This window comes from Cygnus olor, chromosome 5, assembly GCF_009769625.2.
Source record: "Cygnus olor isolate bCygOlo1 chromosome 5, bCygOlo1.pri.v2, whole genome shotgun sequence".
Classification (NCBI taxonomy): Eukaryota; Metazoa; Chordata; class Aves; order Anseriformes; family Anatidae; genus Cygnus; species Cygnus olor.
Genome location: NC_049173.1, coordinates 62204286 through 62222943, shown reverse-complemented (window position 1 = coordinate 62222943; position 18658 = coordinate 62204286). Strand labels below are relative to the sequence as shown.

The following is an 18658-nucleotide window of genomic DNA, read 5'->3' as shown; positions in this document are numbered from 1 at the left end:
TCATTGAATTTTCTTGCTGAATGAAACACTGAGCTTTTTAAAGGAAATGTTTCATTCTGTGTAGGGTATGGAATGTAAAGTGAGACATACGAAAAAAGAATGAGTAAGGAGATTAAGTGCAGAAACTAGATACATAGATAAAACTGACTGGAAGTTCATACAGTGGGCCTCGACTTGTATTTACTCTTCTTGAGTGGGGGTTAGTAAACTGTTTTGTATTGCTCAAATGTATTATGGCAGGTTGACGGCAGAGCTGACTGTCTGAAGCCAGTATGTTATGAAGGCTTACGTGGACTGTAGCTAGCTACTTTAGAATGAGCACAGAAGGAGCCTGCTTTGTGCAAAAAGGTGTTTGAGATCTCTAGTTTGTCTATGGGCTGCCCAATGAACAGTAGTAGGCGCTTCTGTAGGTTCCTGTGGTCAGAGGTTGGAGAGGGTTAGGTTTTTTGTTTTTGTTTCCCACTCCTCTCAGTCCAAATAATAATAGAAACTGAACCACAAAATCTTAATCACATTGTCCAGAGTAACATGTACAAAGAAGAAATATTATAATTACTTTGATATTCCCTATTCAGTCCTGGATGTTCTTGTAATTCATTAGAACTGTCCAGACAATGTAGTAGTATAGTTCCAATTTTTGCTATTTCATGATGTGAGCCTGGATCTCATGACCTCATTACACTTCCCTCTCCACTGCTGTTAAGGATTGCACTGAAAAAGTTTCCCAGTGTTTCCACATTTAATATTTCCAAGCCTTTTTCCATTAGAGAAATCACCACAAGGTGTGTTGGGTAGATATCCTTTGATGGCAATTATAGTCCTTCAAAGAATAGAGCTATACCATGGAGAACAGAAGATATTTAGAAAGAAAGTTAGACCATGCATCAACTTTAAAAATAATTTCATCAATCATTCTAGAACAACAAAACAAATGAGTTATGTATTATTTCAGCTAGCAAGTTAGAAATAGGAGACTGAAGATAGCCAACAGATTTAATCATCAATGAGACTGCTTGTTGATGACAGTATTTTTGGTAGAAACTGGATCAACCAATATTTTACAGAATTCCTTTTCATACTGAAAACGATTCTACTCTTCTGTTCCTTCCTCTTTTTCTCTTTTGCTAGCATGTCTCCAGCTGGCCTGGGAGGCTTATCACCTCTATCTGGTTATTAACAGTCCATTTGCTTAAGTACCTATCTTAATTACTTTCTGTAGTTCCTCTGAGAGACACTTCATTTAAAGAACTCTAGGAAAAGTTCTGGTCTGACTGATGACCATGCAGTCACATATCTGCCACCTGCTAGCATCTCTTAAGCCAAAATAAGTTTGTGGGGAGAGATCCTGTGCTGTTCTGTGTTTTAAAGGTTTTGTTTCCCAGCTTTCTCTTCACATTCCCCAGTCCCCTTTCAAACTGCCTTCTTTCCAGCTTTAGCTCTTTACTGAGTATCAACAGTGTATTCCAGTACAAGCTGCTGTTCTAAACTTTGTAGGTAAGATACTGTGTAACACATACAAATTGGAGGGATTGCCTGAACTGAATTTACAGGAATTTGGATCAGAACAGACAAAAGAATACAGTGAGTAAAGGTCCACAGTGTCTCCTGAGGTATCTTGAGGACAAAAGATCACAAAATGGCTGTAGTGTGTAACACAGATATGGAGAATGATGTAAGATGTTCTTATTGTTCTTGAGGTATTTTTGCTAGCTTGTAGAAGCTGTATTCCTTTGCAGGAAACACAAGCATCTGGCTTTGCCTTGGCATGGTCATAGACTCATTAAGGTTTGAACAGACTTCACCCTACCATCACCCTACTACCAATATCACCCACTAAACCATGTCCTTAAGCAGCACGTCCAACCCATCCCCCTGGGATGGTGACTACACCCCATCCCTGGGCAACCTGTTCCAATGCCTGCCTACTCTTTCTGAGAAGAAATGTCTCCTCATTTCCAACCTAAACCTCCTCTGGCACAACTTGAGGCCATTTCCTATAGTCCTATCACTAGTTATCTGCTAGAAGAGGCCGACCCCCAGCTCCCCACACTATCCTTTCAGGGAGTTGTAGAGAGCATTAAGGTCTCCCCTGAGCCTCCTCTTCTCCAGACTGAATATCCCCAGTTCCCTCAGCCGCTTCTCATAGGACTTGTGTTCCAGGCCCTTCACCAGCTTTGTAGCCCTTCTCTGGACATGCTTCAGAACCTTGATGCCTTTCTTATGGTAAGGAGCCCAAAACTGAACACAGTACTCAATGTGCAGCCTAATCTCACCAGAGCAGAGTACAGGGGGACAGTCACTTCCATGGTGGCTACACTATTCCTGATTCAAGCCAGGATGCCGTTGGCTTTCTTGGCCACCTGGGCACGCTGACAACTCATGTTCAGGCGAGCATCAACCAACACCCCAGATCCTTTTCCTCTGCACAGCTTTCCAGCCACTCTGTCCCAAGCCTGTAGCATTGTATCTCTTACAAGTCTCTTCCTGAGTGTGTGGAATACTAAGCCCATCAAAGTCAGTAGAAAGAGTCAGTGTACTTGGGTACAAATACTTTATTTCGGACTTCATTTCCTTTTTTTTTTTCCCTGTGTTCCTAAGAACAAAACAAAACTTCTATATTATGTCAGAATTAGTAGATTCACTCTAAGAATTCTGAATGCAATTCAACTGCTGTTTTCTATAGGAAAGCAGATGTTTATCCACCAGATGTGACTATAATGACTGTAGCTATTAAAAAAAAAAAGTGCACACTCATTATGCTCAGGTTAGCTGATATGTAACATTGCAAACATTCTTGTTCAGTCATTCTAATGCACCACAATGTAAGCACAATAGATTTGTCTTGTGGCCAGCAGAGCTATGCCTCCTTATTTGTATTGTAAATGTTTCAGTCAAATTAGTGTATTGAAAACAAGTTTTGGAACCATGCATAAGGCAATAATATGCATCAGAGTTGACAAGTGCCATAAAAACGGCCTTTAGTGGGTCATTATATAATTTGTACCTATTTTGTAAGTTTTTTCTTGATAGTTCCAGAAATAGGAGCTTACACTGAAGACTGACAGAAGTTGAACTGGAGAGGTGTGAACAACATTACTATGGCAACACTAAATGTTGTGTATGTGAAGAGGCAGGTGAGACCCTTGTGGATCATCAAAAGCCAACCTGGCTATTATAATGAATGGTAATTGGTTAAATTATTAAGCATTCTATTGCTTATCCCACAGTAACTAAATGGCCTTGCAGTTACCATATAATTACTGAATGACTGATGGTCTGTTTTCTTCTTTGTAATTTTGTAGAGTCTAATTTGTCATGATAAGAAAAAGAGTCTAAAGCTTTCTTACCAATCACAAGTCCTGTAAGGTGCTGAATGCCTTTGGTTCATTGATAAATAATGAAGTTGGCACACTGAGTTTCTTTGGGGATTGGTCACTAGTGTTGCAAGGTATTCATGTGGCAGCAGGAAACTGGTTAAGATACTAATCTGAGATTTGAGGTCTATTTACACTGTTTGTTAAACCCAACGGAGCCTGGGTTTGCGCTCTATAACTTATCATGTATTCAGATTAGTAAAGCTCTGATTATAGCTTTTACCTGCATAAGCCCCAGGGTGAGTGGTAACTTTGTCCACTTCATTCAGCTCAGTTCTACTCTTTGAACAGCTGCTGAGCTGCAGCCAAGAGTCACGTTTGAGAGATGCTCTTAATTGCTTCTGAGCCATTAGGTGCCACTTCTCCGCTGAAATCAAAGCCAAATGCACATATCTCCTTTTCTTCATTGCTGAAGTGGCAAATTCACATCACATCTGGGAAAGGGATGCTGTTAGCTATTGCCTCCCATAGGCATAAGGGAGGAGTGCAGTCCTGTGTTTTTGCTTAGTTTTGGCTGTGAAGTTGTAGCTAACAGCTATGACTTCCCCTTTGAGACCAGAGCTATAGATTACCTCCTCCCCTCCATTATAGTGAAGTAAACTGCAGTATGAGCTGAGAAATATTTTCTTAACTCTCAATGTTAGCAGAATTTGATTCCCAGTAATGGAAAAAAAGAGAACTTTGTGCTCTTAACTCCAAGTTCCCTTGTTAGCTACTGCCTTGCTCAAACTACAGACAGTGAAGTCTGACTTTGAACACAATAGGACAATAGATTTGTTAGGTTACGTCTTCTGGATCAAACTAGATTTGATCTCTATTATAAACACAGACTTAAGAAATATGGATCCACTCTCAGGTTTGGCTACTGACTTAACAGATGCATTTGAATAAGTCTCTTTCTGTTTCCATACTCTATCTGTTAATCTTACATATAGCACTTTCTTTCGTCACCCTTTGTCTAGCTAGTCTGTTTAAAATTAGTGATGTGAGTGGGAGGGTTGTGGGTTCTTGTCTATTTCTGAAAGACTTGGTCACTAGACTGTCAATTTGGGTCCCCTGGGTAGTATCATAATACGTTGAATTTTGGTACAGAGCATACAGCTCATTCTGCTAGTCTGTTTTATACTGTATTTGATCCTCTTTACACTTGGCTGTAGTAACCACACACTGGGAGGGTGTTGGACACAGCTGTGTAATACAAGAACTGAGTCAGGTATGCCAATTCACTGAAACAGCTTTAGAACTAGTTATAAAAAGAGGTTATGAGTTTTATTCTGGGTAGATTCATATCCTTCTTTTCAAAAGGACTTAAAAATTCCAGGCTATCTAATCAAATGTAGCATCAAGCATATTTGAAGCAAGCTGATAACAGAGCAAAATAGTCTATCTTCGCGAGAAATGGTCAGGGTAAACGTGCCCTTAAAATAGAAGTCAGTGTTCCACTTTCTAGTGGAACCACTGATCTTTCAGGACTTACCATCTCCTGAATATAAGTGTTGATCATTGCCCTCTCTCGTGCCTTCATAGTTGAGGGTGGGGTTTGGGGATTTGTATTTTAGAAGATCTGGCAGGTTACAGTGATAGTGTTAGGAGGGGTTTTGAACCTCTCATAAAGAAGAGGGATGTGCCTAGTGATTATTTAAGGACTGCAACTGGCAGTAAGGACTCAGGTTGAGAAAGCTTGGGGCTATAGAACATGGACTCATTATTCAGCAGTGCCTCAGTATGACTGTGTATAGATAGCAAGATTCAAATAACTTATTTTAACATTTTTTGCAGCCTTCATTGCTATTTTTTGCAGACGCTTAGGCTGAGTTTTGAGAATGGAACTTATGTTTGTTAGTGGAAGAACAACAGAGTTGAGTTATTGCAGTAATTTGAAGGGTTCTGTCAAATAAATTGATGTCTTGATGTCAGATATGCATATCTGACACATAGCTGCAGTGCAGTGATTTATTTCTTTCCCATTAGGAGGGTAGTGGAGAGGATTAGAGTTAGGGAGAGTTAAGGACACAGGAGTATATATTTGAATTTTTGAAGGCAAACTGAAGAAGCTTCATCAACAGATACAACTTTTCACTTAGTTTTTCAAATGCCAGAGCATGCAATTTTTAATTTTTTTTATTTTTTTTAGTTAAGTGTGGTAGTTAGAGCTCAGCAAGACTGCAGCCTCTGTGCATGTACTGTTGACAACTTCAGCAGCATTCGGAGTCATAAAGTGTGAGTGGTTATCAATGGATATGAAAATCCATTTATTAAATTGCAGTCATTATGCAGTTCACAGCCTTTAGGGAAGGCTAGGATTAGGGATAGAGGCTGTAAAGCCAAAGTAGTTATTGTAGTTGGAAGTTCTGATGAAGAAAACTGTGAGTAGTTGTCTGTAGAAGTGAATGTCTTGTTCATTTTGGGGCTGTGGTGTACATCAACTCTTAACTTTAGCCTTAGTCTGCGATATAAGCAAGCTTAGGATTACAAAGTGCAGATCATGGCTGATTTCAGGCAAATGCACTCACACAAGCTCAGGGTGGCTAGCTGTTGTTCTATCTTCTAGAACCTGAGTGTTTTCCAGTTGGACCTGTAGTTGAATTTTAGAAGACCCTGTATTACTTCTGTTTATTTTTCATGTATCTGCAGGTGCCTATTTTGTATTTAACTCTCTCTTAGATGTCATAATCTTTCTCATTTTTTTTGTTGGCTATGGTTTTAGAGAGAAAACATTGTTTCTTCATTAGAAAAATATTTCCATTTTTCCCTAGCCTGGTATTTATAGACTTCAATATTTCATTTTTAATTTTGGGGAGCATTTGGTTGGACAGGCTGAAGCACTGACATGAGATGTGTGTGATGCTGTGGTGCATATCCCTCTTCCTGCCAGAGCTTAACTTTGCAACTCCCATGTGAGTGTCCTAAGTATCTGCTTATAAAGGAGGAATATGTTCTGTTCCCATGAAATAATTAAATATTCACTGGACTGAAAAGGTAAACAAGAAAGAACTTTATGACCCAGTGGGTGGGATATTAGTGTGTAGACAGGTGAGTGAATCTCTAGCTGCTGCTTTGGTGAATATTTAATATAAAATACTTAGATATTTTGGAGAGCAGGAACTGCAACCCCATGATGCTTCTGCCTCTACAATATTACTGTCCTAACCAGTGGACTATGGTGTGTTCTTTCTTTCACCTATTATTATTGCAAACTGGAAATCAGAGATTTAAATATCATGTAAACTGTACCTTCATAGTCTGAGCAGTCTGCAGTGGCTATAAGGCTACATTCTCTGAGATAGAGATGTAATTGTATGACTTAGAAACCCTATGTTTCCTATGTTCTGAGTAAGTATTCACCGCACTGTTTTGTTCAGGTACAAACAGTTAATACTCTACATATACTTCACAAAACCACGGACAGTCTCTGAGAATGCCAATATAGTAGAACCCACAAACCAAGTAGCTAGATGAATATTCACTTGGTGAATTCTTACAAGACCTAGACATTACAGCCACAGTGCAAGCAGAATAAACATTCTCAGTAGCAGGTTTTATTTAGAGCCACAATGGTGGCATTATAGGAACTTTTGACCCTGCAGGCACTTGGCAACAGTTGAGAAGAATTAAATGGCCTAGGATTTAGGCACTGGGGTGTCAACTCGATAGCCAACTCTGGTTTTGGATCTAGCTTTTTTCTTTTTAATATTTATGCACTAGGTCTAGTTCTGAATTAGGCTGATGAATTTAGATGACTTGTTAATCTGTCTTGAAAATGTTTTGGACCTTTTCTTAAAAAAAAAAAAATAAAAAAGCTAGAACCACAAAGAATAAAAGATAAAAAGCAAGAACTGAAATTTAGCCTGAATTAAGCTGAAAAATTGTCATCAAGTGGTGTTTTGTCATGGTAGGCTTTTTTAAGGAGCAAATGTAAATAGATGCAACTAAATAATTGTTATATGTTTCTGTTAAACCTGTTTCAGACTTGCCTCAAAGGTACCTGACAAAAACTGTTACAACAAAAACAGGAAATTAGAGACAGCTGACGTGTTTAGGGGATGCCAGTGAAGAACCCCATTTTAAAGATTCAAAGTAACTATGAAAATGTATTGAAATTGTGATTACATATTGAAAAAATGAGCCAAATCCACTGTGCACCAATTGCACCCTTCTTACAGCTCCTTGGAGTAACTCTACTGAAAGAGTGGAAGAAGAAAGGAGTTACCATCCTGTTTCTACTCTCAAAGAAAAAGTTTGGAAAATGCTAAAATGCTAATTCAATGGAAGCAGAAATATTTTGGAGATTTCTATGGGAATGAGAAAACAAATGCATAACTGTATTAAGCAAATACTTATTTTAAAAAGTTCTAATATCCTTCCTTCATAGAAGGATATGTTTATACAGGCTCAAGTTCACTAGAGATCTTAAGAGCATCCAACAGTGTTTTCAAGTCTGTTAATCAACAAAGCCGAACAACTTCAATACACAGCTGTAAGCTAATAATGTAGATTTCAAATGCAAACAGGTTAAAAAAGGCACAGCAAGAAGACACACCAAGTCCATGCTCTTCATCTGCCCCTCAGTTTCTGGATGTTTGATGTATTGAATGAGAAATATGTTTTCTACTCCCCATACTGATTACATGCAGATGTAATAAAGACATTTCTAGTGCTTCAGGCACATCTGTCATGATATCATTTGATATGCTATCAATGGAAGAAGAAAGTATCAAATGACTGAAGTAATTATGCTTCAATATTACAGGACAGAATATATATGCTCACGATGGGGCACGGTTTCAGGGAGTAGAGAAGCATCTGAATTAAATTCTTGATGTAGAAATGTTTTGAAGAGAGTGTGTTCTGAAATTGAAAAAGCATCTGCTGACCTATCTGAAGTCAGAGACTGCAATATGGCCTCTATTAGTAAACATAAGAGGTTATCATGTAGTTAAATGCTATAATAATAAATTAAAATATGTATAATAGAATCTTTTTGTCTTCAACATAAAAATACAGTGCTAATGATTAAATGATGCTGGAGTTTAGTATTAACAAAAATGTTTTATATAATAATACAAATCAAGATTTCTCAAACAGTTTAAAATATTTTAAATACATTATTATTAGCTATCGCTATTGTTATATTTTGTAAATTACTCCAAAGATAATCCTGAAAAGTTAATGCTTTTCACCTTCAGAAGTTCAAAATACATTCCCCTCTAAGGATTTGTCAGTCTAAGAAATAAATCATCAGTTGTATTATATTTTATATTTTGCAGGCAAAACCTCCAATGAAACTCTGCAAAATGTTTTTTGATTAAGGTTTGGGGGCTTTTTTATTTTTGTGTGAACATATTTGTGGTAGGGATATGGGGAAGGTCTTGTTCATAGATTTGTACTTTTTCTTTAAAAAAAAAAAAGGTCATTTTTTTTACTGTGTGTCAATGTTGTTCACTGTTGACAGTGAAAATCAAAAGATCTGATTTTCCAGAACAATTCAGTTGACGTTTCCTTTCCATACTCTAGACTTCCAGAATGTTAAGAGTATTGATTAAGCATCTGGTATTTTGGTAGTTTTCCCATATCTTTAAAAGAACAGCTCTCAAATGATCCGGAGACTGCAACAATGTGCTGTTGCTCATTTTAGAGTAATTGAACGTATTTTGTGCAGAGGGGGTGGGACATAAAACTTACAGGAAGTTTTTGTTGTTACTGTTTTTTCAATATCGTGTTCTATAAATGTGTGTGTGTGTGTGTGTGTGTATGTGTGTATATATATATATATATATATATATATATATATATATGAAATACTCCGAGGGCATCTTTTTTTTTTTTTTGGCATTTGCTATGCCTAAAAGGCTTCTTGGTCTTCTGAGGAAATGACAACAATAATCAAAAATATGCCTGTAACTTTCTACCATTATCTAAGAAATCCCATAGAGCATTATGTTCATGGCTGTCTAATCATTCTTCTGTCTCCAAGAGCAGCCAACAGTAGAATCCTACAAAAAAAAATGGATCAGTGATCGAGGAACACCCTGGGCCAGAAGTACTGCCTGACCTACTAATACTCCATGAACTTGTTAAATCCATTTTTGAATGTTTGTTCTTTTGACCTCTACAACATCAGATGGCAATGAGTTTCACAGTATGATTATATTATATACTGCATGGAAAAGCATTCTGACTTGATTTAAATCTGCTATCCCCATTATTTCCTGGGGGTGTTCCTTCATTCCTATGTTTTGTAAAATAGAAAATAATTGCTTCCTCCTCATGCGCTCCACATAATTCATGTTTCTATAGACCTCTATCATCAGCTACCTCTTTTTCCAAACTAAGAAATCCTGCATATACTTTCCTGGTATGGAAACTTTTAATTTTTCTTGTTGACATCCTGTGATGTAAATATTTGTATAAACTAAAAATACAAAATAGTAGGCAACAGGTGAAAGCAAAAATTGTCTGGAATTCTGCACCACGGGTGGACTGGGTTATGTTGCTAGTGCAGTGAAATTCTTTTTCTGGTTAAAATAATAGCATGTTTCAGTGGGGCCAGTTCTCACTCTGGAAGTATATAAAGCATTTCAGTTTTGATCTTTGCAAATCAGTTGTGTAAAACTTGGGGAATATTCAAATTGCTGATGTGCTACTGCAGCTTTCTTGTCGTCGCTCATTTATATGTTGTATCTCATGGTTTGTACTGTAGATACTTGTTTGAATTAGATGATGCAACCTAAGCAAGAACCACCAAAGAAGCACAAATGGAATTATCTGTTTGGTTTTATGGTGAAAGGAGGAATGTTTTCTTCAGAACTTAATCTAAAGCGTGAAGGTTTTTTTGTTTGTTTTAATATATTCAAACAAATTATAAGCTTGTTACCACAGTCTTATGTTCTCGAGAAGGAAAGGAAAAGGTTCGCCTCTGCACAAACTCCCCCTCCCCTTGTATGTTTATCAGTGCACTCATTTAGATTGCTTTCCCAACTGTTAAATCCATAAATAAAGTTACATATTTAAGTCACCACCACCATGCTCTTCAGCTGCTTGTAAAGTCTGAGGGCTGAATGAATTTCAAAACTGATATATCTCATATTCATAAGTTCCAGGACTCAACTTTTAATTCAAGATTTCTCAAAATTTAATCATTCAACTGTCAGCATACAGGTCATGAAGTAGTAAAAACAGGTCAGATATGTGAGCTGTATTGCTTCAGGTACAAACTTTCTCTTCTTTTTGGCCAATGTAGCTGAATAGCCAGGAATGGAAGCAGTTTTCAAGGTGAGCCGTGAATGCATGGAGCTCACATTAGGACTTAGTTATTGAGTAGGTTTTTTGGTGTTTTCTTTTATTTCTGTCGTGTTTGACACAATGAAATGTGATATAAAGAGAAAACAAAAGCTTGAAAAAAACTTGTAACAACAGGGTAATTGTTATATCACTAGTGATCCTAGTGCTGCTTATGGGGTGAGGGAAGACCAGCTGTATTAATAAAATCTAGTTAAAAATATTTAGTACGATAATTTTCCAAAATTATATTTTTGTTGAAATCAGTGTTGTCAGGGAATGTTTGTTTTGCCAATATTTGTAGTATAGAAAATAAAAAATAAAATGCATATGTAAAATATTTTTTTTTCTTAGTGTTTTTGATAATGATAGTGCAGCAATAACTTTTATTTTCAGGAAAATGCATCTTTTTGATTTTGCACTTTGAATTTCCTCTCAATGTGCCTATCTTTTAAAATGCATATCTTTAACATTATATTATTATATTCATTACCATTGTAATTATTTAATAAACGAACTATAGTTGCAACTGGAGTGGCAACATTGTCATATGGATAAGGTGCCTTGCTGGGTTCATAAAGAATGGATGTTAAGAGAGACACAAGTTTTCCAGAAAGACAGGTGTGTCTTTTTAAAGTATGTTTACTCCTTCTTTGTATAAAATTATACATGATTTTGAATTCTGCTCAAAGATTGAGAACCATGGGTTTTATCAGAAGGATTACAAGTATTCCTTATGTTCTAATGTGGCTACACATTTCTGGAATGCTGCATTTAGTTCACTACAAAACCCAACGATAACCCGTAGGTAAAAACAGCATGAAATCAAAACGTGATCCACTTTGAAGAAGATGCTGGTAAAATGTTGGTAATTTATGCATGGTGAGATGAGCATACATTTTAAAGAAAGATGAATTGTGTCTGACAGAATTTAGCAGTGGTAGCACTGCAAAGATCGCTCAGCTTGAATAATCATTTCAGACTTTTTTCAAGGTTGGTTCTAAAGCTCATGATTTTTTTTTTCATTGTTCCCAAGGAGTTTTGGATCAAGCTCTTATTGAAAAGTGGCTGAAAACAAGAGTTCTGGGATAGCAGAGAACTTCAGCAGAGCTTTGATTTTTTGCCTGTTTAATTCCAACTCAGTTGTCTCTTCTGGATCCTGAATTCTGAAAAGGTGAGAGAAAATCACTGTGGCTCAGCCTAATATAGAAAGTGGTTAAGGCAGTTAGAGAAATGTGGATTATTACTGCTACCAGTGGACTGTTCTCTTGTTCTTTCAATTTCACTCCAAGAACTAAATGGATCATTCAAAATCTGGCTAGCTACCAAAGACACAATCAAACATCTGTGCACCAGATGCATAGAGCATTATGTCCAGCTGTGTTACTGCAGCTACATCTGCAGAACACTGCATATGTCAATTGCCCTGGCCAGCAGGCTTTGGGAATACTATCTACAGGAATTAAAGCTTGCAGCAGAAGTAAGACGAGAGGGTGTTTTACTTTGTTTTTAATGTTTTTCTCTCTCTCTCTACATTTCTTAACTGATTTGCTTGCAAGTTTAAATTAATGGAGGGAAATAGTATATGATTTTTGCCAGTGGAGACCTCGCTTCAAGTTGTAATAAGGTTTTATAAATAAATGAATGCATCTCACCCTGTATTTCAAAGTTGTACTTTTATCTTAGAAAATAGTATGATGGAAGTATTCAGGAAAGTATTCTTTTCTTCCTTTGGAGCTAGTGGAAACCAGTATGTTAGCTGAGGAACTCTGAGAGGGCATTTATTCCAGAGGTCACTAAAGCAAACTTACAGAAAAATTTGAGAATTCATTTGATTTGCTGACGCAATGAGTATTTATCAGTGGGGTATGCCATAGACTTTTCCACAAAATATTCAGAAGCATATTCAGACTGCCTTCCTACTTAAAGTAACAATGCTGTTTCATTTATTACATATTTCCCTCATTTCCTTTTATATTCTCCTGAGGAATCTGTTGCAATTGTCATAAAAGTGTGTGGGGGATATATATATATATATATATATATATATATATATATATGTAGATCTTCTATTTCCCCTTCCTATCAGTATAACTGTGCCTTGATAAGGAGAGCAATGTCAAGTTAACAAAATAATAACATTTTCTGTTCAAAAAGGAACGGAAGCAGCACTTGATGGAGATAGATTAATAACGGTGGCTACTCTTTTGAGCTGGCAATATTCCTAGCAGTTTTTAGGAAGGTCTTTTTCAATTATATTTATAATTCTTAGGAAAAAAAAAAAAATGAAGTGCTAATTTCACACTACTGAATACATAAAACCCCTTTTTCCTACTGGTAAGCTTGCATGTCTAAACTTAGTTGGTATATTTTTAATTTAAAATCTCTTGTATTTCTAAGTGTAGAGCTACTACTGGAACAGTTCCCAATTCAGAATTTTTTTGTTACAAGGAAAAAAACAACTGTACTTTAACATTAAAGACTTATTGATCTGCCTTTTCAATTTTAAGTTGCTGAATCATTGTATTACAGAAGTTCTTTATCTTCAATGAATACTTGTGTTCAATATACTGGGTTCAAACTTGAGGCTGTATTGAACACAATAATGCATTTTCAGAATTTGACCACATGCAAATATGTTGAAAATTTAAAACAATTATTATTTGTGGATCATTTTATACAGAGAAAATGCATTGAAACAAGCTTAATCAAAACCTTCTAAAGTAATGACACAATGTTATGAAAAAAACACAGATTTGCAAAGAAAAATTAACATAAAATCAAGATGTTTCACTTGTCTACTGGTACCAAACCATTTGTACAGCTGCAAATACTAATTGCTGATTAGATCTTACATATAAAATCCCCTTAAGCTTTAATTTAGTACTTTTGCTGTTTATTTTTCAACCATCTTCCTCTCTGTTTTCTACTCTTCCAGTAGTAATTTTAGTAAGATGTGAGACACATCTTGCCCTGCATATTTGCCTTTTCTGACACTGTCAAGAGCAGAAGAACGTCATGGTAACAGGAGACATAAACAAGATAAAACTAATTTATTTTCTTTGACTCAAATCATAGGCAATGTTATCTAGGCTCTGAACCTAGTTTGTTTCCAGATAATAATGGGAAACAAGATGAAACATTTTTGTTTCCGTTCCAGGCCTCTTAGTAGCAGATATTTCTCATTAGAAGAAATGTTGTCAAGCCTGGTGATTTATTTTATGTTTTTTTGTTTATTTTGTTTGTTTCCCTTCTCTAACTTAATGGACATTTTCTCTCCTAAAATGAATGTTCCACTCTTCTAGTTAGTTGCAGCTTTTGTGATGCTTTGTATACTAAGCTTTCTGGAACTAGAATATAGGATACAAATTGTGGTTCACATGGGTTTGCTGATGAGGTTAAAATTCCTTATACATTAAAAATATGGTAGAATCAACACCATTAATATGATCTATAATAAAAATAAATAGTTGTTTGATTATTCTTGGTTAAATTGTATAAACTTGTTAAGGTTAGGGAGAAGAGAAGCTGATAGTGTTAGTCATAGTATTATCACATTTTTATTTTTACAGTAGTAAAAAATTAATTTTTGTATTTTACTTTTAAATGATACTCAAAAAATTCTCCACTGATTAAAACCTACTCCATGTCGTATGCAAAACACATCTGAGATAAAATTACTACAGTAAAAATGTGGGAGAACAGAATTTTGTTCCAGGATCAGTGTTTTCACTAAGGTTCCAAGCTACCTGTACACTTCTAGAATATTTCTGTATTGCTTTAAAGTTTTATCGCTGTATTTTTGAAGTAACCGTATCAGTCACACTTGCCTTTTGTTTAGAGTGTTTTGTCTCCTCCCTTCATTGCCTTTTGAGTTGTTCTGCAAAGAAAAGAGAGTGGAACTGTGTGAAAGTTTTCCTTTATTGTTGATGAATATTGTTCTTTTGATATGATAGATGTCTAGGACCTGTGCACTTCTGAGCTGAAACTCAAAACATATTTGTAAAACTCTGTTATTAATGTTCAGCACTGTCAGATATGCAAGAGTGCTTAAGAGTTACTATTGAAATAATAGATGGACAGATTAGGATAAACAGAGGAAATAAGGATGAGATAGAAGGTTACAAAAAAAAAAATTACAAATTCTTGATGTTCTGAAAATAAAAACAGTATCTTTCAAAAAATGTTTTAAAACACCTGGAAAGAACAGGGAAGAAAAAAAGTACTTCTGACAGCTGCAGTGAATATTCAAGGTAGGAGCATAAACAATGCTAGGTACAGCTGGAAGAGAGATGGTAAGACAAAATAGTATAAAAAGCTCTTACCATGGATTGTAAAGTTGACAAAAGAAAGCCTGAAACAGTTAACTGATCAGAGGAGGTTGTAATTACGGTATTATTGTTCTCTAGTTTGTATTAAGAACTATTCTCAGTGCTTTGAAAAAAAAAAAATAAAATTCTTGCTTATTCAGAACTTTAGCAGATCTAATATTTGTGTGATAGTATATAACAGATGTTAGAATTTTTTCTGTGTGACTCCATAATTGTGATCACAAATAAAAAGCATCTTGGAAGCAAAATTGAAGTTCTATAAATAATTTTGATTAATTTGTGTTAAAATAGGAGTAATAAATCTTAGCCTGTGATTTGCTTTGCTAGTACAGCCTTGCCTGGAATTTCAGGTTGGTAATTTTTGTTACTATCATAATCTTATAAAATCAGTCACACAGAAACATAAATAGGTAAAGGTGTCTTCAAATAACCTTTTTATCACTTTGTGCTGTAGAAGTGTAGGGTTTTATTCCCAACCTTTTGAAACCTAGGAGTGATCTACTACTTAGTACAAGTACTTTAGAGCTGCTAAAAGTCTTTGTTGATACATGAAGTGCTAACCAGTTTCCTACAAGAAATTGTTATGAGCTCGATTAACCTTACAGAATGATCATGAACAGTCTCCAGACTATTTGCTTGCATTTTTATGCAGCAGCTTTGTCAGGCTACCTAGAACATCTGTAGCTGACTTGTTTCCCTCTTTATCTACTTTTCTTTTGGAACACAAACGTTACCAACTTCTAAACTACCAAGATTTAGTCTTTCCTTGAAGGAAAGGATTCTGAAACAATGATTTTTCTCAGGTCAGTAACATCTCACAACCCTATTAATGGCCACAGTGGTAAAACTTTCTAACCCAAATTACTTGTAGATGGAATTTAAATCTTTTTCAGAATTTTATAACAGTTTTAAATTATCCATTGTATGGATACTGCCGTTTGCGTAGCGAAGTCCAGGTCACACTTCACTCGTAGACAGATAGAAATAGGGAATGGCAAAGAATCTTGCTTGGAATATTTCCACTAAGGTGGTATAACAGCTTTTTTTTGTGAACTTGCATGATGAGGAATTTTCCACCCAAGAATCTTACTTATCTCTTTCTTATAAATAGTAGTCAGTTGTTGTTTAGGAAGTGAGCTTATCTTGTGGTACTATAAATTCTCTATTTTCTGTATCCGTGAATATTCCGTGCTGTGTTTTCTTTTCATAATCATCTTGTTAAGACTGCGAGGTGATTCTTGTTGTTCCTTTCACATCATTTTCAGTCTTTCAGTTCACATATAAAATGTATATCCCTAAAGAAGGAGTCATTACTCTGAGATACAACATGGTGATTATTTAAATTATTATTATTTTTTCCACAGCTAGGAAATTTCTGAATCATCTGGGTTCAAAACTTTGTAACGACTCCGTGCTTTTTTTATACTGGTACACCATTGTCATTTACCTGTTATTTCCTCTGAGATAGAATTCTTGCTGAGGGTTGAATTTGAAACCAAAGATCATAGACACCTTCTAGTCCTTGCATTTTCTTAAGGACTTTTATGACCGTATCTCATACTTCCCTTTCCCCTTTACTACGAGGCTAAGTTTTATGAGATTTTTATCTCGTAAGGTAAGTCTCATGTAAATGAGGACAGAATTATCTGTAGATGTTGATAGTCAACATCTTCTAAAATAAAATCTTAAATTCTAAGTAAAAATACTACAATAATATTTTTCTTACTTTTAGATTTCCAGCTGTAGAACTGGTAGTCAGGTCACCAAGCCATGAATAATGCTTCCATCTTTTTTTTTTTCCTACTTGTATCTTGTTCATAGCATCAGGAACATTTTATTTCCTTCCTCCACTATTCTTAAAATTTGAGCCCTGAAAACATTAAACAGTATTGTGTTATATGCCAGTGTCAAAGGATAGTGTAAGCAACACATAGTGCAATTACTATAATCATTCATCTACAGGACACACAACTGAATGTAGTGGGATTATGCAAATGTTTCAAGCTAGGGGTGTTCTTTCTGGCCTGTTTTTAAAGGTAGTCATTCTGCCACAGATTTCTAATAGGGTTTTGTTTTCATATTAAGCAACTTGCTTTTGTAGCACTCTATATAGTGTTTTATATAATAACTGTTAGATGCAAAGAACTTCTGGTAAGTGAACTCTAATACATTAGTGTCATCCTGCTGTAAGCATGGGAGTTCTATTTTTAAATTGTGGTACATGTTCCTCCTTGTCTTTGCTTCTTTTATTTTTTGGTATGCCATAGCACTGATATCTGCTATGATTAACATCATGCCCTTGTAATTCAACATTCTCACTGTATGGATGACATTTTCCTTTAACACATTTCATAGAAGGGCAAGTTCTACTTTGTAGAGAGCATCACTTATTCAGAACTGGAAAAATTAATTTATTTGGTCAAGGGTTCCTAGGTCTTCAGTCAAGGGTAGATATTTTTTTAGCATCTGAAAAATGAAAACCCTTTTTGTTGAAAAGATTTCAGATCATGTGTTATTGTTATGCTTTGTTCTGTTTTATTTATGTATTTAGTTTTATTCTGTTTTTCTTAAAAAAAATTACCAACGAGGGTAAATAAAGTGGTAAATATCATAGGAATAAAGATTAAAGTCAATATGTTGTGTCGTCTTTAAGCAGTTGCAAATCGTTGCCTTGAAGCTTAGCAGAACCTAAATGTCATTGCTCTCTAACGAAAGCTCTCTGGACAGCATGAACTGTGTTGATTGTTTCAGTGCAGTTCTTGACAGATTTAAAAAGAGAAAGCTACAATGACAGCCAGACTGAAGCCATGGTACAGTTATTTAGCTTCAGCAGTGTTTCCTTCTTCTCAATTACTGCAGTACTGTGTTTTTCATTCCCTTTCTAATCTAGATGAATTCCCTGAACCACCTCAGAGTAGTCCACAGAGAGCTTTAGCACCACAACTCAGAAGTGTAACAGTTGTATAACAACTGTTGTGCATAGGTGCCATTTCAGTTGGTTTTGTGGCCATCAGCTTTGCATTGGGAAACCATGTCATCATCTGTGAAGACTACTGGTGAACAATACAGTACCGTTGCAACTAGCAATCTAGAGGAATTGTATTCTGAAAAAATTCCAACCTTTTTTTTAGCTGTGTATTTGAATAAAAATAGAAAATACATACTTGTTTCAGTATTACAAATTATTTTGGTACTATATTGAAAGAACACTAACATCCAGTTCTATTTCTATTGGACCTATAACTCAGTGTAAAAAATGAATGATCTATTTCTGTTACTAGATCCACTTCTGTGAATCACATCTTCTGAATATTCAGTCTGTAAATCTTGCCTTAATGTATTTGAGAAAGAGATCACACGTTCCTAAGACTTTTGTGTAAATGAAAATTTGCCATCCTGACTATTTTATGAAACGTTAAGCAAAACAATAATCAAGCCAAAATATTTTCAATGCAAAACATTTTTTCGATCTCTTTGAAAGATCTGGGTCTGTTGTAGTATTTGAAAGACATGGTCTTTGGTTTTAAACTACTTTAAGACTACAAAATACTTTAAATCTGAAATAAAATAATAATTCTGAGGTTGAACAAAATATTTATTACAGACTAAAATAAAGTCATCTTCAACTTTTATTAACATGGATTTCTAACGCTGCTTTGAAATTGAACTATTTTT

General features: G+C 35.5%; 1 long non-coding RNA gene across 4 annotated transcripts in view; it reads left to right on the top strand.

The window, feature by feature from the left end:
- LOC121071423 overlaps positions 1–18658 on the top strand; it is a 149119-nt gene that overhangs the window by 41070 nt on the left and 89391 nt on the right. For all 4 annotated transcript variants that reach the window (XR_005820591.1, XR_005820590.1, XR_005820593.1 and 1 more), the window contains exon 2: positions 11689–11826. This is a non-coding gene — a long non-coding RNA (uncharacterized LOC121071423). The remainder of the gene's footprint in view (positions 1–11688; positions 11827–18658) is intronic.